The following is a 25,702-nucleotide window of genomic DNA, read 5'->3' as shown; positions in this document are numbered from 1 at the left end:
CTGAGATACGTACTTTTTACCACAAGGACAAGTTATAAGATAAATAACTCCCTTAGTGGAGCACGTGATAACACCTTTGATTGGGATCTGTTTCCCTGTTTGTGGGTGTTTGAAGGATCTACATGAGCACAGCCATTACATAGCCATTACACTTGTAATTTCCATCCAGTAGGGGCGCAAATAGAGGTTGTTCAGGAATATCTTGGGGTGGTAAATCAGAGTGTACCAATTGGTCTCTGAGATTTCTCCCCAGCAAGAATACGACCAAGGGAAGGTCAGAAAACACTACCGAGACTATCATCGGATTTTAGACCTGTTTGGAGAGCTCCTTGGTCTTCATGGTGCCACTTGCTTGGTGGTGCCCCTTGCATAGTGGTCATGCAGACTCTGGGGTCTTTCAGAACGTGTGTGTGTGTGTGTGTGTGTGTGTGTGTGTGTGTGTGTGTGTGTGTGTGTGTGTGTGTGTGTGTGTGTGTGTGTGTGTGTGTGTGTGTGTGTGTGTATATTTCAGGTTAATGTGATTACATTAAATCCACTTGTAAAACTGATTTTCATATTTTTGTTGACCCATGACATTGGATTTGGCTTAAAAGTTCAGTGAAAAATGACTAAATTACATTGATGCCTTTTTTCACATTCACTCAGTTTTCCATGTTGATTCCAATGTCATCATAAAAACATCACCACCATAAGCCCTATAGACGCTCCCCTTCTGACAAGCCCTCAACCTCTCTCACTTGCTCTCACCTCTTTTATGCATTCCTCACATGGAAGCACAGACATCTGATTCAATATTGATGATTGTTTTTTATAAATTGGTTAGAGTTTTTCGTCACGGATGTGCCATGAGTCTCTAGTTTTGATCCCTGCCCACCTCATCTACTCTGTCTACCCCTACGTATGTCTCTCTCTCTCTCATACACATTTCTTTCCCAGCCTTCAAGGCATATTCATATTGAATCAACTCTCCCCTATCCATTAGCAGACCATGCTAGCCTGTATTAGAGTAAGTTATTAACCAGTATTGTGCCCCATTCCTCTTCTCGAAAAGCCCAGGAGGGAGTACCACGTTCAAAGTTGCATAGGTCACTCGTTTTTCCCATTCTAACATTCAATTGAACTGTAACTGAATGCCTCAATGCCTGTCTGCCTTCTTTATATAGCAAGCCACAGACGTTACTCACTGTCTGTAAGGGCGATCAATTTTCGTGAACGGGGTGGTGTACCTAATAAACTGGTCACTGAGTGTATAAAACCACTTGCATGTAGGTACAGTAGGTATAGGGGGCAATAAGCATAAGGTCAATTCCACAGCTCCACTGAGGATTTATCGTGTTAGATGTTGATTTTGTCTAAATATATGGGTATGTAGTGCAGAGCTTATTTATTGTGTAATCATACTGTACATATTTAATGTAAATGCTGATGTAAACATGAAGTGACCTCAAGTCTAAATAAAGAAAATGCTATATTGGATGTGTAGGGTTTTTCATATAAATAATTGTACATAAACACAGGAAGAAATAGTGTGGACCTTTTCATGACCCTATATTAAGCAAAAGATCTAAAAAGAAATATTTATCTTTCTGAGCATAAAGAAGACAGCCTCTGATGTTTATGTATGCTCTACTTGTCACAGTGGATCACTTAAGCTGCTTCATCTTCTCTCATGAATCAGAGTTGGAATCTAATATTGAGGAGACCTTAACAAGATTCTCTAGCCTGGCACTTTCATGAGGCATTGTGGTTTATTCAAATGAGTTCATTTACAGGAATATAACAATTTGAATTAAACCGATAACTCACACACCCCCGTGGAGGTAAAACACAGTACTGGGGTATTTATAGGGATTTGTTTAATCATCACAGGCTTTTCACTTGACTACCCTGCTGCACAAGACTCAAAGCTAACATGGGCGAAATGTTGGTACATATTAAAAATAAACAATACATTTTCTATCTCTCATTATCAGCCAACTGATACACATTAAATACACACACTGTAATGTACAGTGATTTGAAATATTCAACATCAACCTGAACTGCAATTGGCGTTAACTTTGTATGTTTTCCTTTCAACTAAAATAAATACTTCTAAAGCCGACATTTAGGACTAGTGGACTAGTGGTAGCCTCCAGCCATAGTGGCCATATAAACCTACGTTTCAACATTCATCTGAAAAGTTTTTTTGTTCCCCATTAGCATCAATATTCTCATGGCTGTTAGCCAATTAAATCCTCATATTGCACTGAGATGATAGAAGTCCCATGATCATGAGCTTGTAGATGCTTGGCGATCCCCAAGACCAGGTACAAAAGGCCAATCTACAAACTACTCATCTGGAACATATTGCACGAAAGACAAAGTCCTGCCACGCAAAAACACACATGATATGAAGACATACTGTGCAATGCAATATTTATACGAAGCTTGAATTATGGCAGCCACATTAGCTATATTATGCCATTCAATTTCTGCTGGAGAAAACAGTGAACTCATCTACCATTTTTTTAATTGGCAATGACATACTCTGTGTAAAGTCAATTCTCCACAGTAAGTAGTTGACATGCAGACAATCGATGTGTGTTCAATGTGAACAGCTATGGCAGAAGACACCTGTCAGTCTGGCCTCGATGAATAGCTGTGCCTGCCAGTATTCTACGAACACTGATTCTCACTGAATAATAGAGATCTTTCCTTTTATCTGTGCTTTCTTTCTTTGCTTCCAGGACTGTAGTATGTATCTGGTTAGCAACAGCAAGCACATGACTCTAGAGACTAGCAGGGGGAAATGTTTTATTCTAATTTACATCTTATACATATTTGATAAATAAATGGATGTTTCCTCGGCTTGTGGATTTGAGTGCTTGTACATTTCTAAGTGCATGTTTCCAAGGTGTTTACTAATCTTCTGCATACTGGTGACTGCCTGTATGTGCTGAGTGTTTGCTGAGGGAAAGCTGAAGTCAAGGCTCTTCTTTTAGAATGTGTTGTTTTCCCTTCACCTTAACCCTATCAGTCCTGAGACCCCAGCAAAAAATCTGTTGTCTATTTATCTGACTTTCATTTATGTCCAGCCCTTATATAGTGTCTTACCATTTTCTTTTCAGGACAAGCAGGGCTACAAATAGAACACCATTTGTTTCTACATAAACAGTTGCATTCAGGAGGTTTACTGACAAACGTTACAACAAAATCAGCCAAAGCAAAAACCTGATTAAAAATGAATTTATATGAATGCTGTAAGTACATCAATTGTTTAGTCAGTGGGAATGAATATACAGCTAGTTAGTGACACCTGTGTGGAGTTTAGAGTTTGTGACAGCAATTATGTGAGCTTGTTATAGTATTATAGACACTATGGTTGATACCAACGGATACAAATCCAATGGTACAACCTATAAGTCTGTTTTAAAGGGGTTAGAAGTCCTAAATCACATCAGCGTGACGGTGGGACTCATAAGGTTACGTGGATTCTGTGATCTTAATTTGTCAAAACAGAACACAAAACAAATGCGCAGGGCTCAGAGGTACTACCCTGCTGGGCCTTAGATACTTAATAATACACAGCCTCAAAGTTGCATTTGAAAAGATCTCTGAGATTACTGCCTCAAAGACAAGGTCAGACAATTTCCCCCTCTCCTCCTTCCAGACACATACAGAGAGGCTTTTATTAAAGGCTAATCCATTTTCCGGACATGATAGATAGACAATAGATATTTATGTACTGTATCTTTAGGGGATGAAACAGAGCACTGAGACTTTTAACTGTGTGGATGTAATCAATCTCAAAACAACACAAATTAGCAATTAAAATAATTATTAATTATTTAAGCAATAATCCCCTCGAACCCGGGAGTTATCATGTGACAACTCCCAACAAGGCTCTGTTCGGCGAAGCCAAGGGCCAGGATTCTGCCCATGGAGGGAGTTGTCACAAGATCATTCCCAGGTTCGAGGGCAATATTGCTTTTATGAAATGATTTTCAACATATTTATACAAATATTAATTCAATGTTTTTATTCCAAACATTATTTTAACAAGAAAATGTGTTTTTGCATTCTGAAGTTGCTACACAAGCGGGCTGGTCTTTTTAGTTATTTTCAGTCATTAGTCATTAGTTCTAATCGTTCAATTCATTTGGCGTTGCTATTCTAAACAAATCATTGACCTGTAGCTAGAGATTCAATGATGACGAGAAACAAGAACTTTAATAAATGATGATTGAATAAATATCCAATTGGCCGACATAGGCAACAACTGTGTTTGGCGATTCCGAGCTCACCAACCGTCAGAATTAGACGTTCAACGATGTTCATCAAATGTCACATTTCAAAGTGTTTAAGGTTAAGTTTATGCATTAACTCCAAATTCTTAAGGTTAGGCATTAACTCCGAATGGTTAAGTTAAGGGTTAAGGTTCGGGATAGGATTAAAACAAAAATTAAAACAAAAATAAAGAAACAACCTTCCATTATTGGATTCAAACCTTTAGAATCAGAGGCATATGCTTTCAGTCATCCGCCGTCCCCAATGCACCTAGAAAAGCTGAAAACTACTTGAAGGTAACAGCACTCACTGTTGCCCCTAGTAGCCGGTTTACAGATCATCTCCAGATGTCCTCAGACATGTATGGATGTCGAAAATTGACTTTTATCATGGGTGACCTGCCTGGATGGCACGCGAGTGGAAGAACTGTCCATGGTCCTGGCATTGGTTGGTGACAGCCAATGTTTTCCTCTTCTTTGCTGGCACGGGAGAGATCATATTTGTAAAATGATACACTGTTGCACAGGTTGTAAAGGCAGACAGGTAGGTTCATACAACCCCCAATTGTTGTAAACCAAAAAGTAGCATGTAAAAATAATGTGAAGACACTTTTTCCCGAAGGAGAGGAAGATTATGAATTTCCTGCCTAGGCTGCGGACAGTGGAATTATGACATTATGACACAACTCCCTAAATATCAACCAATCAGCATCCATGATCCAAACAATACATTTTAAGATATTGAATAATGTGTTGCTGTGTTTGAACCTTCCCTTGGGAGGCTAGTCCAGACAACACATAATCTCCACCATAGGTCTCAGCAGCTTGAATATCAATTAGCTCATTCTCGGAAACTATAATTAATCCACGTGAGTCATTTGACAACTGAGCTGCCTTTTCTGACACGTCAGTAATTTAATACAATAACGATGAAGGAGTGGTAGCATCCTGGGAAAAGGTCAGTGATATTTGAAAAAGGTTGAACAGAAAAAAGGGACCCTGTTATCTCCAATCATTCATCACAGTGCTGACACCGGTCACAGGGGCATAGCAGTGTGTGCAATGGATGATCAGATTTTTATGACCATAACCATTTTCTGATGTCTATCCAGCCTGCATCTATTCATAGGAAGGGCAAACTTAGAATTAGAATTAGAATTATATGTGTGCTTCATTCACTGTCTGAAGTGATTTACAGTTTATTGTTGTGTTTTTGTCATAAATGTGGTATACACTATACTGATTGCAATTTACAAGACAGCAAAAGTATGCCATGAAAACAAATATGAATGTGTTGCATTGCTGTCACGTTCTGACCTTTATTTCCTGTGTTTTGTATTTAGTTAGTATGGTCAGGGTGTGAGTTGGGTGGGCAGTCTATGTTTGTTTTTCTATGTTTTGGGTATTTCTATGTTTCGGCCTAGTATGGTTCTCAATCAGAGGCAGGTGTCATTAGTTGTCTTTGATTGAGAATCATACTTAGGTAGCCTGGGTTTCACTGTGTGTTTGTGGGTGATTGTTCCTGTCTCTGTCTTTACACCAGATAGGACTGTTTTCACATTTCTTGTTTTTTTGTAGTCAGTTGTTCATGTGTACCTTAACGCATTAAAAATAACCATGGACAATTACCACGCCGCGTATTGGTCCTCTGATCCGTTTCGCCTCTCCTCTTCGGAAGAAGAGGAGGAAATTCATTACAATTGCCAGTAAATGCAGTAAATATACCGTCAAATAGTCAATGATGTCAAAAGTTGACAGCTTATGTTACAAAGATGAAAGCCTGTAAATTGTATTTGAATAACTTTTTGATCAAATCCAACAACTCACTTTCTGTCTTAATGAGCTCAATTTTAATTCCAAAACTCTAAATAATGAATGTTTCCCTGATCTTCTCCATGCACAATGAATGTTTCCCTGATCATCTCCATGCATAATGAATGTTTCCCTGTTCATCTCCATGCATAATGAATGTTTCCCTGATCATCCCCATGCGTAATGAATGTTTCCCTGATCATCTCCATACATAATGAATGTTTCCCTGATCATGTCCATGCACAATGAATGTTTCCCTGATCATCTCCATACAAAATGATTGTTTCCCTCATCTACATGCATACTGAATGTTTCTCTGATCATCCCCATACATAATGAATTCATCCCTGATCATCTCTCCATGCATAATGAATGTTTCCCTGATCATCTCTCCATACATAATGAATGCATCCCTGATCATCTCGCCATGCATAATGAATGTTTCTCTGATCATCTCCATACATAATGAATGTATCCCTGATCATCTCTCCATGCACAATGAATGTTTCTCTGATCATCTCCATACATAATGATTGTTTCCCTCATCTACATGCATAATGAATGTTTCTCTGATCATCCCCATACATAATGAATGTATCCCTGATCATCTCTCCATGCACAATGAATGTTTCCCTGATCATCTCCATACAAAATGATTGTTTCCCTCATCTACATGCATAATGAATGTTTCTCTGATCATCCCCATACATAATGAATGCATCCCTGATCATCTCTCCATGCATAATGAATGTTTCTCTGATCATCTCTCCATACATAATGAATGCATCCCTGATCATCTCTCCATACATAATGAATGTTTCTCTGATCATCTCCATACATAATGATTGTTTCCCTCATCTACATGCATAATGAATGTTTCTCTGATCATCCCCATACATAATGAATGCATCCCTGATCTTCTCCATGCACAATGAATGTTTCCCTGATCATCTCCATGCATAATGAATGTTTCCCTGTTCATCTCCATGCATAATGAATGTTTCCCTGATCATCCCCATGCGTAATGAATGTTTCCCTGATCATCTCCATACATAATGAATGTTTCCCTGATCATGTCCATGCACAATGAATGTTTCCCTGATCATCTCCATACAAAATGATTGTTTCCCTCATCTACATGCATACTGAATGTTTCTCTGATCATCCCCATACATAATGAATTCATCCCTGATCATCTCTCCATGCATAATGAATGTTTCCCTGATCATCTCTCCATACATAATGAATGCATCCCTGATCATCTCTCCATGCATAATGAATGTTTCTCTGATCATCTCCATACATAATGAATGTATCCCTGATCATCTCTCCATGCACAATGAATGTTTCCCTGATCATCTCCATACAAAATGATTGTTTCCCTCATCTACATGCATAATGAATGTTTCTCTGATCATCCCCATACATAATGAATGCATCCCTGATCATCTCTCCATGCATAATGAATGTTTCTCTGATCATCTCTCCATACATAATGAATGCATCCCTGATCATCTCTCCATACATAATGAATGTTTCTCTGATCATCTCCATACATAATGATTGTTTCCCTCATCTACATGCATAATGAATGTTTCTCTGATCATCCCCATACATAATGAATGCATCCCTGATCATCTCTCCATGCATAATGAATGTTTCCCTGATCATCTCCATACATAATGATTGTTTCCCTCATCTACATGCATAATGAATGTTTCTCTGATCATCCCCATACATAATGAATGCATCCCTGATCATCTCTCCATGCATAATGAATGTTTCCCTGATCATCTCTCCATACATAATGAATGCATCCCTGATCATCTCTCCATGCATAATGAATGTTTCTCTGATCATCCCCATACATAATGAATGCATCCCTGATCATCTCTCCATGCATAATGAATGTTTCCCTGATCATCTCCATACATAATGAATGTATCCCTGATCATCTCTCCATGTATAATGAATGTATCCCTGATCATCTCTCCATGCACAATGAATGTTTCCCTGATCATCTCCATACAAAATGATTGTTTCACTCATCTACATGCATAATGAATGTTTCTCTGATCATCTCTCCATACATAATGAATGCATCCCTGATCATCTCTCCATACATAATGAATGTTTCTCTGATCATCTCCATACATAATGATTGTTTCCCTCATCTACATGCATAATGAATGTTTCTCTGATCATCCCCATACATAATGAATGCATCCCTGATCATCTCTCCATGCATAATGAATGTTTCCCTGATCATCTCTCCATACATAATGAATGCATCCCTGATCATCTCCATACAAAATGATTGTTTCCCTCATCTACATGCATAATGAATGTTTCTCTGATCATCTCTCCATACATAATGAATATTTCCCTGTTCATCTCCATCCATAATGAATGCCACCCATACTTATTAGTCAGTCAGTCATGCTTTTTGACTCAACCAGTCCCTTTGGCCACTGTGTAGGATGGTCACATTATGCATCACTGGGTGATCTCACAGATCCATGTGCAGACAGGGACACAAATGGGTCTTTGAAATCTTACAGCAACATTCACTCAACTGAAACAAAATAACTAGAGGGTGAATGTATTTTCTGAAAAGAATGAAGCATTATCATAACTTTAAAATAACAACTGCCTGCATCAACAAATGTAAAGTTATTCGTTGACAATGTGAAGTTAAAAAACATGCAGTAACAGTGCCCCCATCAGCTCAGTTACAGAATTCACTCAAACATTTACAGTGTAAGTTGAATTTAACTCATGGCCGGTTAATATAATGCTGACAAAAACATAGTCCAAAACAAGCAATGTCATCTCTGTGAGAAATTGTTCCAGTGTGAGCAAAAATGAAGAAATTCACTTAATTTTACAACATTTCTGAACAATTGCAAAATCTGTGAATTCCCGAAAGTCCACGATCTGGCCCATGACTGGGAAACTGGTCAACAGCAACAAACTTTGTACCCTCCCCAAATTCCAGTCAGTGGTTAAATACACCAACGGTGGTTACAACTTAGACTGAAGGAAGAACCAACATTGACAACATGACACAAACTTCAACAAGAAGAGTTCTACTTTGCTTTTGCTCACTGACAGGAAAGAAGGCAAGCCGTGATGGTGGTAGAAACTTAATTGAGCCTTCATGTTCATTATATGTGTTTGAGTTTATGGTAACAATGTATTTAAACACAGTTGCCCTACATGCCGCGTATCAACCTGTCACATCATCGCACTAATTCTTCAATCAGAAGAACAACTACACATTGGCAGAGACAAGGTTGAGACTGTTGTGTGATTCAGAATGTTTTTTGTGTCTGCCAGCTCTCCTCTCATGTGCTGTTGCTCAGGACCAAGATGTTGGGAGCAATAGCTGCTCCTCAACCACCTTGATGTTTAAACAGCTCTCTACTCAGCTTGCAGTATGGATAACTTCATCACTGAAATTTGTCTAGAAACTGTTAAATCTGTGGTCAACTTTTACCAATAATGCAATGCTGATCAGTTGCTCTGGCTAAATCTAACTTGAAGTTGACATGTTTTGGTACTCAGGTTTCAAACAGATGTATGACATCTCTTTCCACTATCTGTCAACAGAAGGCAGCACAATGTGCTAAAAATATTACTAGCCAGTGGAGCAACAACCAGACTGCTGTTGTGATTAACTCCCTACAAACTCTGACAGTCATTCTAGAGAAACATCAAAAAACAGGTAAGAGTCCTGAGCAAAACACAGATCTGTGTACAATAAGAGTTTGTTGCTGACAAATAAGCTATGGCAGAGCAAAGGGTCTCTTTTAGTGTAACCCATAATTACATTGGCTTTACTTTGTGTCTTTCTAAATGTATTACGTAAGTAATTATTGAGTGTTGGTGTATTTCTGTTTCTGTCTATTTCTCTAAAATGTTACGCACAATTTGTTTTTAATGTGGTGTCAAATGGCCTCTAGAGGGCAGCAAAGAATACAACTAGCAATCTCTGCAAACATATTACAGTTTTAATGGAATTCGCTCTTCAGGGACATTTATGACCATTTAATACAATTATAGAAAGGGATCATGTTGGGATTTTGTAGGTGTAAACGTAACTCCTACTATATTTCCAAGAAATTCAAAATACGAAACCTCAAGGAATATCACTGACATTAGTAATTCATTCCTCTGATCTGGCTACTTTGAAGTTGAAAACTACTTCTGCAACTGGAAACAGAGACCATTGACCAACATCAAATCAAAAACATATACATGTACACTCAGTGTTGGGGAGTAGTGAACTACATGTAGTTCAACTAGTAGTTTAACTACATTTTGCAGTAGCTTGGTGGTAGTTGAACTAAAGTCCAACCTAGGTCATGATTTCAGTAGTTAATTACTTTTTGTGCCATATAGTGGTGTAGCTAACCACTGGAACCTACATCCTACTTTTCTTGCAAAGATAAAATATATGTGAAGTAGGCAAGAATTGCCTTTCTTTTTTGGCATCAGACCTGCCTAATTCTCACTTGAAGCATAGTTGTTGTGTTTAAAAGGCTAAATTACACATTCTGTTAACATATGACTCCAGATTGAACTGTTCCTGTAATTTTGTCTATGACATTTCAGATTTAGATATTATAACTTATCACAAAGTAGTTTGAATGTAGTGAACTGCTTTTTCAAAGTAACTTTAGTTAAGTAAACAATTGTTTTCTTAAGGGTATCTTTAGTGTAGCTTAACTTCTTCCAGTAATTGGTAGCTTGGTAAAACTATATTTTCAGAGTATCTTCCATAATTTAGGCCGAGACAGTCATCTGATTAATTTGTATTTTCAGGGAAAAACAAACATAAAAGTCCACATTACAGTGGAGTACAGTAACTCTACTAAATATGTTTTTGGTTATTCCTGTTCTCTGATTCTAACTGATTTGTTGCTTCTTTCTCATTCTTTTCATAGTGCATATGAAGATATTAATGTACAGCCCAGTTCAGTCAGATTGACTGTACAATATGATACTGCAACTACAATCATTTCCACTAGAGGTCAGTTTCCAATCATTTTCAGGGGTCAGAAGTTAACATGGGTTGGTTAAACAAATGAATGGGATTTGCTCTTGTTCTCTCTATCACATAAAAAATATCATCCCGTGTCTCAATAGCTAATATATGGCTAAAATCCTATCATATCTTGGTAACAACATGTTTAGTGGGTAAAGCCAAGATCTTCAATGAGCTGACAGTAAACAGAAAATTAGTACTTTGACGAGAACTGTGAAGATTTTCAAATAGAAAAATAGTAATATACACAAGCATTATGTTTTTTTGTTCTGTCTAAAGGTTTGTAAAGCTTTGCTGGTATTTCGACACTGTGTGAAATTCCATGAGTATTGGGATTCTTCTGAGACAGTTTCTGCAATATAAATGGTCTGCTACAATTAAAGCAATTTACTTAATTTGAGGCTCATAGATTTGAATATCTCATACATGATTACCGATTGCAGGAACAGGATTCAAAGCTTCGGGCTTCTCACAGCAGCTTCAGCTCTCCTTCTTTGTGCATCTCCAGATCCTTTTTTAGTCTAAGACACATTTGGAATGTTAAGCCTATGAAAAGCTAGTTTCTCATTACACACGTACATTAAGTTTAGCATAAAACATTGTCTGACAGATACTACAACCAAATGTTGTCCGCGCCAGCATATTGGAAATAGAGATTGGCTTGCATACCTACACTTTTAAAAGACAGCACTCATTAAATTGACATGCATTCAATTTCAAACAATCAATAGGTGAGTAAAAACTCAGTTTGGGCCAGCGTTTGAAGAATGATTAATGAACACCCCCAGGAGGAATTATCATAACAGTGAGTGTAGTTCCCCCAAAACCCCCATCCTCAGCACATCCTGTGGACTAATGAGGACGTCAGTAATGAAGGAGATTTGTGAGGACAGAGGAACAGAACATGCTTCCCCCACGTATGATTTTAAAGCAGGGGGAGGCAAACACTGCCTCCCTGTGACAGATTCTGTTGCGATCCATCCTTTTCATTAAGCTCTTCACATGTGAATTGGAGCTTTGTTCTTCTTTTGACCGAATAATACGGGCAACATATCAAAGTCTTAATTAATGGGATTGGAGTAATGCTGCTTTATTTACACATCCTGGTCTGAAGAGTGCCCTAGAGGCAGGTTGGGTGCACGGTCATTCAACGCTTCTTAAAAAGAACCATTAACAGAATGAGACGGTTCCTTATTTTGTATGTGTAAATTGTTCACGTTATCATCTTTATTAAAGATGTTCAACCATAACCACGCTGCATTTTGGTCCTCCTCTCCTTCCCAGGAAGAAAACTGTTACAGCACAATTGGTGGCTGACTAAATACTTTTTTCCCCCACTGTACATACTACCTGGCTTCAAATTATATAGGAAATTATGAAGGTTAATTGTGCTTGTGGAAAGCATTAAAAAAAATACTGTCTAAAATGCATGGCATTCAGGACAATTGGTTCCTATGAGTGTTAAAGTCAAAACATAAAAATAAAGCATTTATCCTTTGTGAGGGGAACAGTTAAAGAGAGCTTGAAAGTACTGTGGCAGTGTCCGGATACTTAAACTGCATACTATGTACTCATCGACGCATACTATTTAGCACATATATTTTAGTAAAAGGTATGCAGTATGCCACAGTGGCTGACTGGCTGGGTAGGTGGGGCGGGGCCGAGTTCGGATGGATTTTTCAAAATTCAAAAGGCATTCATCAACCTGATAATAGCTCATTTCCAATTTCTCTAAACTCTGAATAGAATAGGAATGGAGTTATAGGCCTACCCAGGCTGGTTACAGGCAGACTATTACATAAGCACAATGCCGTTTCCCATATAGCCCATCGACCACATTTAAAAAGGACTAAAGACAGAAACAAATAATTTAATTTAATTTCAACATACTGTATTCAGACCACTTCCCTTTTCCCACATTTTGTTACGTTACAGCCTTATTCTAAATTTGATTAAATAAAAACAATGCCTCATCAATCTACACACAATACCTTACAGGTTTATTGAATATTGTGCAAATGTATTAAATATTTAAAAAATAGACATATCTTATTTGCATAATTTTCAGACCCTTTACTATGAGACACAAAGTTGAGCTCAGATGCATCCTGTTTCCATTGTTCATCCTTGAGAATTTTCTACAACTTGATTGAATTAAATTGATTGGACATGATTTGGAAAGGCACACATGTTGACAGTTATGTCAGAGCAAAAACCAAGCCATGAGGTCGAACGAATTGTCCGTAGAGCTACGAGACAGGAATGTGTCAAGGAACAGATCTGGGGAAGGCCATCAAATAATTTCTGCAGCATTGAAGGTTGGCAATTTTTTAATTAAAGAAGTTTGGAACCACCAAGACTTTTCCAAGAGCTGGCCGCCCGGACAAACTGAGCAATCGGGGGGAAAGTGCCTTGGTCAGGGAGGTGACCAAGAACCCAATGGTCACTCTGACAGAGCTCCAGAGTTCCTCTGTGGAGATGGGAGAAACTTCCAGAAGGACAACCATCTCTGCAGCACTCCACCAATCAGGCCTTTATGGAAGAGTGGCAAGAATGAATCCACTCCTCAGTAAAAGGCACATGACAACCCCATTGGAGTTTTCCAAAAGGCACCGATGAAACCAAGATTGAACTCTTTGGCCTGAATGCCAAGCATTGCATCTGGAGGAAAACTGGCACCATCCCTACAGTGAAGCATGGTGGTGGCAGCTTCATGCTGTGGGGATGATTTTTCAGCGGCAGGGACTGGGAGACTAGTCAGGATTGAGGAAAGATGAACGGAGCAAAGTACAGAGAGATCCTTGATGAAAACCTGCTCTAGAGCGCTCAGGACTTCAGATTGTGGTGAAGGTTCACATTCCGACATTCCTAAGCACACAGCCAAGATAATGCAGGAGTGGCTTTGGGACAAGTCTCAATGTCCTTGAGGGGCCCAGCCAGAGCCTGGACTTGAACCAAAACATCTCTGTAGAGACCTGAAAATAGCTGTGCAGTGACACTCCCCATCTAACCTGACACAGCTTGAGAGGATCTGCAGAGAAGAATGGGTGAAACTTCCCAAATACAGATGTGCCAAGCTTGTAGCGTCATATAGTACCCAAGAAGACTTGAGGCTGTAATCGCTGCCAAAGGTGCTTCGACAAAGTACTGAGTAAAGGGTCTGAATACTTATGTAGAGTTGAAGTCGGAGGTTTACGTACAGCTTAGCCAAATACAAGTTTTTCACAATTCCTGACATTTAATCCTAGTTAAAAACCCCTGTCTTAGGTCAGTTAGGATCACCACTTTATTTTAGGAATGTGAAATGTCAGAATAATAGTAGAGAGAATGATTAATTTCAGCTTCTATTTCTTTCATCACGTTCTCAGCGGGTCAGACATTTACATACACTCAATTAGTATTTGGTAGCATTGCCTTTAAATTGTTTTACTTGGGTCAAATGTTTCGGGTAGCCTTTCCACAAGCTTTCCACAATAAGTTTAATTTTAGCCCATTCCTCCTAATTGAGTCAGGTTTGTAGGCCTCCTTGCTCCTTTCAGCTTTCAATTTTCTATAAGATTGAGGTCATGGCTTTGTGATGGCCACTCCAATACATTGACTTTGTTGTCCTTAATAAGGCAATTTGCCACAACTTTGGAATTATGCTTGGGGTCATTGTCCATTTGGAAGACCCATTTGCGACCAAGCTTTTACTTCCTGACTGATGTCTTGAGATGTTTCTTCAATATATCCATATAATTTCCCTCCCTCATGATGCCATCTATTTTGTGATGTGCACCGGTCCCTCCTGCAGCAAAGCACCCCACAACATGATGCTGCCACCCCCGTTCTTCACAGTTGGGATGGTGTTCTTTGGCTTGCAAGCCTCCCCCTTTTTCCTCCAAACATGACAAAGGTCATTATGGCCAAACAGTTCTATTTTTGTTTCATTAGACCAGAGGACATTTCTCCAAAAAGTACAATCTTTGTCCACATGTGCAGTTGAAAACAGTAGTCTGGCTTTTTTATGGCGGTTTTGGAGCAATCGCTCCTTCCTTGCTGAGCAGCCTTTCAGGTTATGTCGATATAGGACTCAATTTACTGTGGAAATAGATACTTTTGTACCTGTTTCCTCCAGCATCTTCACAAGATCCATTGATGTTGTTCTGGGATTGATTTGCACTTTTCGCACCAAAATACGAGGAGACAGAATGCTTCTCCTTCTTGAGCGGTATGACGGCTGCGTGGTCCCATGGTGTTTATATTTGCGTCCTATTGTTTGTACAGATGAACGCGGTACCTTCAGGCATTTGGAAATTGCTCCCAAGGATGAAGCAGACTTGTGGAGGTCTCCAATTGTTTTTCGGAGGTCTTGGTTGATTTCTTTTGATTTCCCATGATGTCAAGCAAAGAGGCACTGAGTTTGAAGGTAGGCCTTGAAATACATCTACAGGTACACCTCCAATTGACTCAAATCATGTAAATTAACCATTAATCAGAAGCTTCTAAAGCCATGTTCTGGAATTTTCTAAGGTGATTATCTGGAATTTTCTAAGTTAATTTTCTAAGCTGTTTAAAGGCACAGTGACCCACTGGAATTGTGATACAGTGAATTATAAGTGAAATTATATGTCTGTAAACAATTGTTTGAAAAGTTTATTGTGTCATGCACAAAGTAGATGTCCTATCCGACTTGCCAATACTATAGTTTGTTTACAAGAAATTTGTGGAGTGGTTGAAAAACGAGTTTTAATGACTCCAACCTAAGTGCATGTAAACTTCTGACTTCAACTGTAAATGGAATATTTCTTCATATATATATATATGTGTACAGTATACTGTTCATTTGCAAAGAAAAATCTAAAAACCTTCTTTTGTTTTGTCATTATGTGGTATTGTGTGTAGATTGAGGGGAGGAGAAACTAGATTGAGGAGAAAAACTATTTAATCCATTTTAGAATAAGGCTGTAACATATTTTTGGGGGTGAAAAAGCCAAGGGGTCTGAATACTTTCTGAATATACCGTACATAATTAAATAGGTAGCCTAGCCTACAAAACGTAAACATACCTACAAAACTTAACATGATCCAAGTCCCCGGTGCCGCCATATTCATAAATCAAAAGATAGAGCTTTTAAACTAAATGCTAAACTAACAAAGTATTTTCAATGAGAAAACAGAAATCCACTTTTAAAGTTGTAGCTTATAATGCAAGGAGAGAAAAAACGCCTACATTTGAATATCACTGCAGAAGCATCACTATTTGGCATGTTCCTAATTAAGTAGTCTAGTTTTGTTGTTTGGCTACCTGAAGAGAACTAGGGCCTATCACTCCCAGCCCACCTCTTCCAATGCATTGTGGAAAGATTTGCATCAAATTTTACTACATGAAGGGCCAAAAAAATAGGACTCTTGATTTGTGCTATGGGACAATCCCAAATTCGTTGTCTGCCACCACCAGACATCCCCTGGGGACATCAGACCACAATATGGTCTACCTCAGGCCAACCTACTGTCAGCTCCTGGAGAGGGAGAAACCCACAGTTAAAACTGTCCAGATCTGGAATGACAACAGTATCACTTGTCTCCAGAGGTATCTTGACTGTACTTATGTGGGAGGTATTTGGTCTCCAGGGGTGTATTGACTGTACTATGTGGGCGGTATTTGAGGACAGCAGCTCTGATCTTGAAGAACTCACAGATGTTATTTCAGACTATGTGAACATCTGTGTTGAGTCAGTTGTGACTACTAAAACCTGTAGAATCTTCCCTAACAATAAGCCTTGGGTATAAAAACATCTAAAATCACTACTTGATAGGAAGAAGGCAGTTTATGCTGAGGGTGATAGACAGACAGGCTTTTAGAGAAGTACAATGTGAGATCAAAAGACAGATACTGGTGGACAAGGAGGCATACAAGCAAAGGGTGGAGAGGACCCTCTCCTCAGGAAACACAAGGGTGGCCTGGCAAGGGATTAAATCCATGGCTAGTGCCCCCCACATAGGCAGGGGGAAAACCAGTGCTGACCTTGGGGGATATGAGGGCCAGAACATGGCTAATGAACTGAATGTTTTCTTCTGAAGATTTGAATCAGACAACTTTGTGTCGGAGGTAAAACAAGTGGAAGCATCATTACAAATGTTTGAGAGGGTTGTTGTTCAACAGTCTGATGTTTTAAAAATGTTTAGGGGAAGTAACACACAAAATCCCAGGCCCAGACAAAATAAGTGGACATGTGTTAAAGCCCTGTGCTGAACAACTGGCTGGTATTTTTACAGACATTTTCAAATCCTCACTCGACCAGGAACACGTGTCAGTGTTGTGGAAAACTGTAATAATTATACCAATTCCTAAAGCATCTAATCCCTCTGCGCTGAATGACTACCACCCTGTCGCCTTGACATCCTTAGTAATGAAATGCCTTGAGAAAATTGTGAAAAGTCATATTCTCAGTGTCACCCAGAAGCTTCTCAACCCATCTCAGTTTGCTTATCAGCCTAGCAGAGTAGTTGATGATGCCATTCTTACCCTCCTTAACATGGTCTATAGACATCTAGGGTGCCAAATCCCATGTCAGGTTTCTGTTTGTTGACTTTTCTTCTGCCTTCAACACAATCCAGCCTTACATTCTGGCACAGAGACTCATTCGGGACTTCTCCTTAGATTGGTTTTGTGGCTGTTGGACTTCCTGAGTCAACGCTCACAGAGAGTCAAAATAGGTCCCCACGTGTCGAATATACACAATACCAACACAGGCTCTCCTCAGGGATGTGTTTTGTCTCCACTCCTGTACATCTTGTACACTAATAGTTGTACTAGTTCCCATACTAACAGACACTAGCAGACATCAAGTTCGCTGATGACACCGCCTTGATCAGCCTGTTGCATGATGACGAGGAACATCATGGCCCGGTCCTAGATGACTTTGTAGAGTGGTGTGAGGAATCACACTTGGTCCTCAATACCAACATGACCAAAGAGATGTGCATAGACTTCAGGAAGCATACAACACCTACCCCTGCAACATCTATCAGAGGTCAGAATATAAAAATTGTAGAGGAATATAAATATCTGTGTGTCCTTTTGGACAATAAGCTTCAGTGGAGTAAATGTACAGACCTGATCTACAAAAAGAGCCAACAGAGACTGTACTTTCTCAAAAGGCTGAGATCTTTTAATGTAGACTGTACTATATTGACTCTGTTTTATAAATATTTTATTGAGAGTATTTTAACTTTTGTATTGTCTGTTGGTTTGGCAATGCCACTGTCAGCCAGAGAAATATGTTGAGAAGGATTATTACCACATCAAGCAAAGTACTTGGAGTTAAACAGTCAGGCCTGGATGAGATCTTTAAGGTCAGGGCCCTCCGTAAGGCTCACAAAATCATTTTAGACCCAAGCCACCTTCTGTACCTGGACTTTGAACTACTCCCCTCAGGGCGCAGGTATAGGGCACCCCTCAGCAGGAAAAACAGAACTAGACAATCATTTGTGCCAGTTGTATATCCCTCCTAAATAGCTCGGGGGAATGTTCCTATCGCCTGGCCAGCAGGCTGGTCTTTTAAAAAAAGTTTTATTTCTATATTTCTTATAATTATTATTAGAATTTGTTTTATTGGTAGGTAACTGTTATGAAAGTTGTATTGTCAATTTTGTTTTGTATTTAAACGCCACTTTAAATGTGTACATGACACTGCCACAAAATTTCCCCATGGGGACAGTCAAATCAGTAAGTAAGTAAGAAATTAGTCAAATATTCTGGAATTTAAACCATACTAGATTTTTGAAAATTCACATTCAATAAAACATTCTATTTGCGTTGTTTGCCTCTATTTGTTGATTTCGGTAGGACATCCCCATATCTAATTGATCAGCTGTAGTCAAAGCCGAAATTAGTATGACATCCGGGCATTTAATGAAATCATACTTGATTTTCAAAATGTTCCCTTTTTCCCTTTTTTCCCACTATGTAGGACACAAGCATGTGTATTCAGACAAGGTTACTGTCTGGATGACAACAAATGGATGATTGGGAAAGGCAAGTGAAAAAAGGCAATGCCTTTTGCCAGGCAAGTCCAGTTAGGGTGATTTCTCCCCTTCTAAGCTGTCTATCACAGACACCTGGTTTCAGCCAATCGGTGTGCAAAAGTGGACATTTGGACTTAGGCCCCTCCCACTCAAGCTCAGAGAGTTTGTCCTCTTCAGCCAATGAGGACGTAAAGTTGGGGACCGTTTTTTAGACTGTACTGGAACTATCAACCACGAAGGCTCCACCTGCCTTCCCACTCCTGGCCTGGAGCCCAAGCCAGCAGTGGATTGTTCACCTGCTCCTCGGATGAAGCCACAGCCTGTAGCTACTGCAGATGTAAAGTGCAGCCAGGACGTAGGGGCCTCTCAAACCCCGCCTGTCAGCACCGTGTGTGTGTGTGTGTGTGTGTGTGTGTGTGTGTGTGTGTGTGTGTGTGTGTGTGTGTGTGTGTGTGTGTGTGTGTGTGTGTGTGTGTGTGTGTGTGTGTGTGTGTGTGTGTGTGTGTGTGTGTGTGTGTGTGTGTGTGTGTGTGTGTGTGTGTGTGTGTGTGTGTGTGGTGACCAAAATATGATAAACCTCAGACTGTAGTGTGTCAGAACCTTAACTATCAGTATTAAGTACTAGCGGGTGAAGGCATTCACAGGCGACCGCTCAGACAAGCTCCAGCTAGCAATTTTTTCAGCAAGTGACATAGGCTATGGAACAAAAGGCACAACATTTGAGCTGTTTCATTATGATAGTGTGCTGAAAACACTTTGTCATACCTGAAGAATCATGCACATAGTATTAGCCAGCTCCACAATAGAACATGATTTCCAGTGGAAGTGTATCTCCCAGAAACAAACTTGCAGTGAAAGGTCACAAACTAGTATGCAGTCTGTAATGCATCTTGCCCTTATCATTACATTTGTTGACATGATAAAGCAGGTTGATATCTAGTGAAAAAATGTATGCTATTACAGCTGCTCAATTTAGCATAATCATAAAAAAATATGGAGCATATTGACTCAAGGTATATGTGATATTCAGCAGCAGCCTATAATTCAGCTCTTATTGCATTTTATCTCAATGAATGACCCTTTGAATTTGACCCCTGTAACTACCATTCTTGTTATGTTCCTTTTTGACATGTACAGGAAGAGCTCAACATTATGAAAGGCTGATGAATCTATCTTCCGCATATAATTCAAGCGTGTTAAAAGGTTTCTTACAATAATACTAATGTAATCCGGCGGAAACTAGGAATTGATTTTGTAGCGCCACTTGCAATTGATCCATTCAGTCTCTGATGAAGCCCCTCTACTAGATTAAGGGTTTTAATCATACAACAGATCACCTCTTAGAAGTGAGTCAATACTGCACTTAATCTGTCAACACACTGTAATTCATGTAGCTATTTGACTATTCAATGTACAACTCTGTACATTCACTGCTCACTGAAGTGTCTGTTATTATCTCTGTCACTTTAACAATATTGTCCCACCCTGCTTTAATCATTTTAAGGTTTTCTCTCTCACACACATAATGATAACAGCAGATATTCCTTTTCATCAAGTTCCTTGGAGACACATTTCAATATTTCTGTCAATTACTTTATCTTGTTTTGACATCTGGCAATAGCCACCTTGATGGAAATCATATTGAAACAGTGAACTTCAGGACAGACCCAACCAGTCACGCTCTTGAATGAAAAATAAACAAATTTAGCTCAAATTGCACAAATAACAACTAGCTAACTTGAGATTGTGGTGTTTTCTCTGATATTTGCTGTTAGGTACGTAGAATTTGTTTTTAAAAAGTATCCAAACTCATATCTTTATTGGAAGAAATTAATATCTATATGATCTTTTAAATGATTTATTAAACATGAGGTTAGCCAGGACAGCAGTAAAAAAATGATGATTGTGTTGAGAATCCAGTCAGAAATCCCACCAACAAATGTGCATGTGTTCTATAGCGTGCAAGTGCATTTCGCAGGACTCGGTCTGATCAACGTTGTCCAGGCTGGTTGCATTTTGTTGGCCTGAAGTCTGTGTACTTTTAACAGAAGGCATACTAATATAGTGGAACGTGTCAAATTCAGTATGTCCCCACCCAAACATGGCCGACAGAAAAGTTTTGGACATGGGGTAGTCTAGGGGGTAGCCTATGTTCCAGTGCAGCCGTTCTCTCTAGACCTCTCCATTCATCAGATCTCCTTCAATTAACTATTAGTTCTCATTATTGTTTGACATTTGTAAGTACAATCAGCAATCAACTTTAATTCAGTGCTTTTTGCTCCTTCAAGATTTGTCAAATACCAGTAGGTTTAAAGAGGCTAATACTTTACTTAACCAATTTCCTCCTGAGCACTGCTGGAATGAATGGTTTTAGCCGGTGCCATGAAGAAACACGTTAATTAAGTGAATGCCTGCTCGTTTATATGACCAGAACTAGCCTATATTATTCTGACATTCATTTGCTAAATTAATAGTAAATATTAATTGAGGCAATTCATAAATCCCAGATTGATGTTGCTCACCTTCATAAATTGAGATTAAAATAAACAAAGTCATCAAGTTATAAACAGTTGAAGTCGGAAGTTATCTTCTTCGTGCATGACACAAGTCATTTTTCCAACAATTGTTTACAGACAGATTATATCACTTATAATTCACTGTATCCAGTGGGTCAGAAGTTTACATACACTAAGTTGACTGTGCCTTTAAACAGCTTGGAAAATTCCAGAAAATGATGTCATGGCTTTAGAAGCTTCTGATAGGCTAATTGACATCATTTGAGTTGGAGTTCAATTGGAGGTGTACCTTGGGATGTATTTCAAGGCCTACCTTCAAACTCACTGCCTCTTTGCTTGACATCATGGGAAAATCAAAAGAAATCAGCCAAGACCTCAGAAAGAAAATTGGGGACCTCCACAAGTCTGGTTCAGCAATTTCCAAACGCCTGAATGTACTACATTCATCTGTACAAACAATAGTACGCAAGTATAAACACCATGGGACCACGCAGCCGTCATACCGCTCAGGAAGGAGACGCGTTCTGATGAATGTACTTTGAATGTACTTTGGTGCAAAAAGTATGGTCTAATGAAACAAAAACAGAACTGTTTGGCCATAATGACCATTGTTATGTTTGGAGGAAAAAAGGTGAGGATTGCAAGCCGATGAACACCATCCCAACCGTGAAGCAGCATCATGTTTTGTTGGTGCTTTGCTGCAGGAGGGACTGGTGCACTTCACAAAATAGATGGCATCATGAGGTATGGAAATGATGTGGAAGCAACATATTGAAGCAACATATCAAGAGATCAGTCAGGAAGTTAAAGCTTGGTCACAAATGGGTCTTCCAAATGGATAATGACCCCAAGCATACTTCCAAAGTTGTGGCATAATGGCTTAAGGACAACAAAGTCAATATATTGGAGTGGCCATCACGAAGCCCTGACCTCAATTCCATAGAAAATTTGTGGGCAGAACTGAAAAAGAGTGTGAGGAAGGAGGCCTACAAACCTGACTCAGTTACACCAGCTCTGTCAGGAGGAATGGGCCAAAATTAAACTGATTGTGGGAAGCTTGAAGGAAAGCTACCCGAAACGTTTGACCCAAATTAAACAATTTAAAGGTAATGCTACCAAATACTAATTGAGTGTATGTAAACTTCTGACCCACTGGGAATGTGATGAAAGAAATACAAGCTGAAATAATCATTTTCTCTGCTATTTTTCTGACATTTCACATTCTTAAAATAAAGGGGTGATCCTAACTGACCTAACACAGGGAATTTTTACTAGGATTAAGTGTCAGGAATTGTGAAAAACTGAGTTTAAATGTATTTGGCCGAGGTGTATGTAAACTTCCGAATTCAACTGTAGGTTATCCAGACAATAAACACTATATTTTTTACTCTCTCAATGTGCTTTTCAGCTAGCACATTTCATTCTAATATCCATGTGTTTATTATAGCTTGGTGAGAGCATTGTTGTCCTGGGTTTATTATGCATACAACCTTCCCAAAAGTTACCAGAACGTGATATTTGCTTTGCTTTGGAACATTCTCAGCACATTTAAGGAACTTTACAAAAAAACATAAGTTTTCGGCCTCCCGGGTGGCGCAGTGGTTAATGGTGCTGTACTGCCTTGTCTCATTGCGCACCAGCGACTCCTGTGGCGGGCCGGGCGCAGTGCACGCTAACCAAGGTTGCCAGGTGCACGGTGTTTCCTCCGACACATTGTTGAGGCTGGCTTCCGGGTAGGCTGCGCGCTGTGTTAAGAAGCAGTGCGGCTTGGTTGGGTTGTGTATCGGAGGACGCATGACTTTCAACCCTTGTCTCTCTGAGCCCGTACGGGAGTTGTAGCGATGAGACAAGATAGTAGCTACTAAACAATTGGATACCACAAAATTGGGGAGAGAAAAGGAGTAAAAATAAATAAACATTTATTCTAATTTTGTCTGTCATAGCTGAAGTGTACCTATGATGAAAATGACAGGCCTCTCTCATCTTTTTAAGTGGGAGAACTTGCACAATTGGTGGCTGAATAAATACTTTTTTGCCCCACTGTATAAAAGCCCGGAATATTTCAATATTGGAGAATCTCTTATACAATGGGTTAAAGTTAAGTATACTAACCCTAAGTGTAAAATAGTCAATAACGTCTAATTCTCAGAAAGTATTAAACTGTCAAGATGAGTAAAACAAGATTCTCCACTATCAGCATATCTATTTATTATGGCTATCAAAATGTTAGCTATTAAAATCAGATGTAACAATAATATCAAGGGCCTATAATTCCAGGGCTTAAAAACAGAGGGGTATGTATGCTGATGATTCACGTTTTCTTTTAAATCCACAATTTGGATCCCTCTACAGCCTCATAGATGATCTAGACTTTTTTAACCCCTCTGGATTACAACCAAATTATGATAAGTGTACTATATAATTTATTGGATCCCCCCAAAAATCCAACTTTTACATTACAGTGTAGTTTACCAATAAAATGGTCTGATGGTGAAGTGGACATGCTCAGTAATCATATCCTCAAAGATAGAAATTCTCATTAAAATACATTTGTATAGAAAGTTTGCAAATATTTCGATAAGATTTTGCTACTGTGGAATGGAAATACCTGTCCATTTCTTGAAAAATCACCCTGATTAACTCTGTAGTCATATCCCAGTTGACCTATTTGCTTATGGCCTTGCCTACACCTAGCGACTTGTTTTTAAAAAATTATATAAGCAGAAAATATTCAATTTTATTTGGAGCGGCAAGCCAGACAAAATTAAACGTGCCTATTAATATAATCAATGTGAATTCGGAGGGTAGAAATTATTCAATATTAAAAGCATTAGGCCTCTCACTAAAAGCTTCAGTCATACAACAGTTATACTTAAATCCGAACTGGCTCTCTAGCAGATTAGTAAGAATGTCTCACCCCATGTTCAAGAATGTCCTTTTTCCCTTTATTCAGAATACAACCTCTCACTTTCGGGTTATTTGAAAATGAAATCTTCCCTAAAAATATTGCTATTTTTGACAAGCCATTGAAAGTTGATTGCAATTTCAGTTTAAGTACTCTTTTATTTTCAAATTCTTACTTATCTATTTTTAAAACTGTTTCTTAACTTCTTAAAGCATTGTTGGTTAAGTGCTTGTAAGTAAGAATTTTACTGTAAGGTCTACCTACACCTATTGTATTCGGCGCATATGACAAATACAATTTGATATGAATTGCAATATTTACATTGAGCTAACACTGCAAATAGCACTGCTGGGTGATTTAAAAAGTCATAGTCAATTGATTAATAATATAATCATACTCTTAGAAAAAAATATTGATCTTTAATTTACAATATCCAGAATCTATGAGAATAGAAAGGTCCAGAACTTTTGTAAAACATCACAGTACAGCTGAAAAATATATGGCAAATAGAAACTGAATGTTGTTAGGAAATACATAGATGGGAGGGGTTGAGTGAACCTGAAGGATGGGACTAAATACAAACAAAAGATAACTGTAGTAATATAATAATACAAAAATATATATATGGGAGATTAGAGATGATGCAGACAAAGACATTGAAGCCACAGTCTATCCACAATATTAAAGTGAATCTACCCCCCCCCAAAAAAAAGAAACAACAGTCTTCTGTGAGAATTTCAGTACTTCAGCTTAACGTTTCCAAAAGGTTTCCTCATAGCTCTATTTAAAGTAATGTTTCCAAATTGTTCGAGAACGTGAAGAAACAACGTTCTTCTGTGGGAATATCTGTACTTAAGTATAACGTTTCCTATAGGTTTCCTCATGGTTCTATTTAAAGTCATGTTCTTAAATTGTTACGAGGACATTAAGAAAACTTTAAAAAACAAGAACACTTGTAATGTTCTAAGAATGCTCTAAGAGTGATATTTAAATGCATATACATTGTGTTTCTCAGAATCAACAAAACTATCTTCTTCTTCTATGAGGTTCAACGGAGGTTGGCATCCAATTTGTTGCATTACCGCCACATACTAGACTGGAGTACAAATCCCTTATACTTTACTTGAAAAATAAAAACGTA

General features: G+C 38.7%; 1 protein-coding gene across 1 annotated transcript in view; it reads left to right on the top strand.

Annotated features, from left to right (window-relative positions):
- Nucleotides 1–9,692: 9,692 nt before the first annotated feature.
- Nucleotides 9,693–25,702, top strand: part of LOC118399510 (GDNF family receptor alpha-1-like) — a 131,329-nt gene continuing 115,319 nt past the window's right edge. The window contains exons 1-2 of the mRNA XM_052475420.1: nucleotides 9,693–9,807; nucleotides 11,030–11,115. The gene's annotated coding sequence lies outside the window, so the exon portion shown is untranslated. The remainder of the gene's footprint in view (nucleotides 9,808–11,029; nucleotides 11,116–25,702) is intronic.

Source organism: Oncorhynchus keta, chromosome 2 (assembly GCF_023373465.1).
Source record: "Oncorhynchus keta strain PuntledgeMale-10-30-2019 chromosome 2, Oket_V2, whole genome shotgun sequence".
Classification (NCBI taxonomy): domain Eukaryota; kingdom Metazoa; phylum Chordata; class Actinopteri; order Salmoniformes; family Salmonidae; genus Oncorhynchus; species Oncorhynchus keta.
This window is presented reverse-complemented; position numbering and strand designations above follow the sequence as displayed.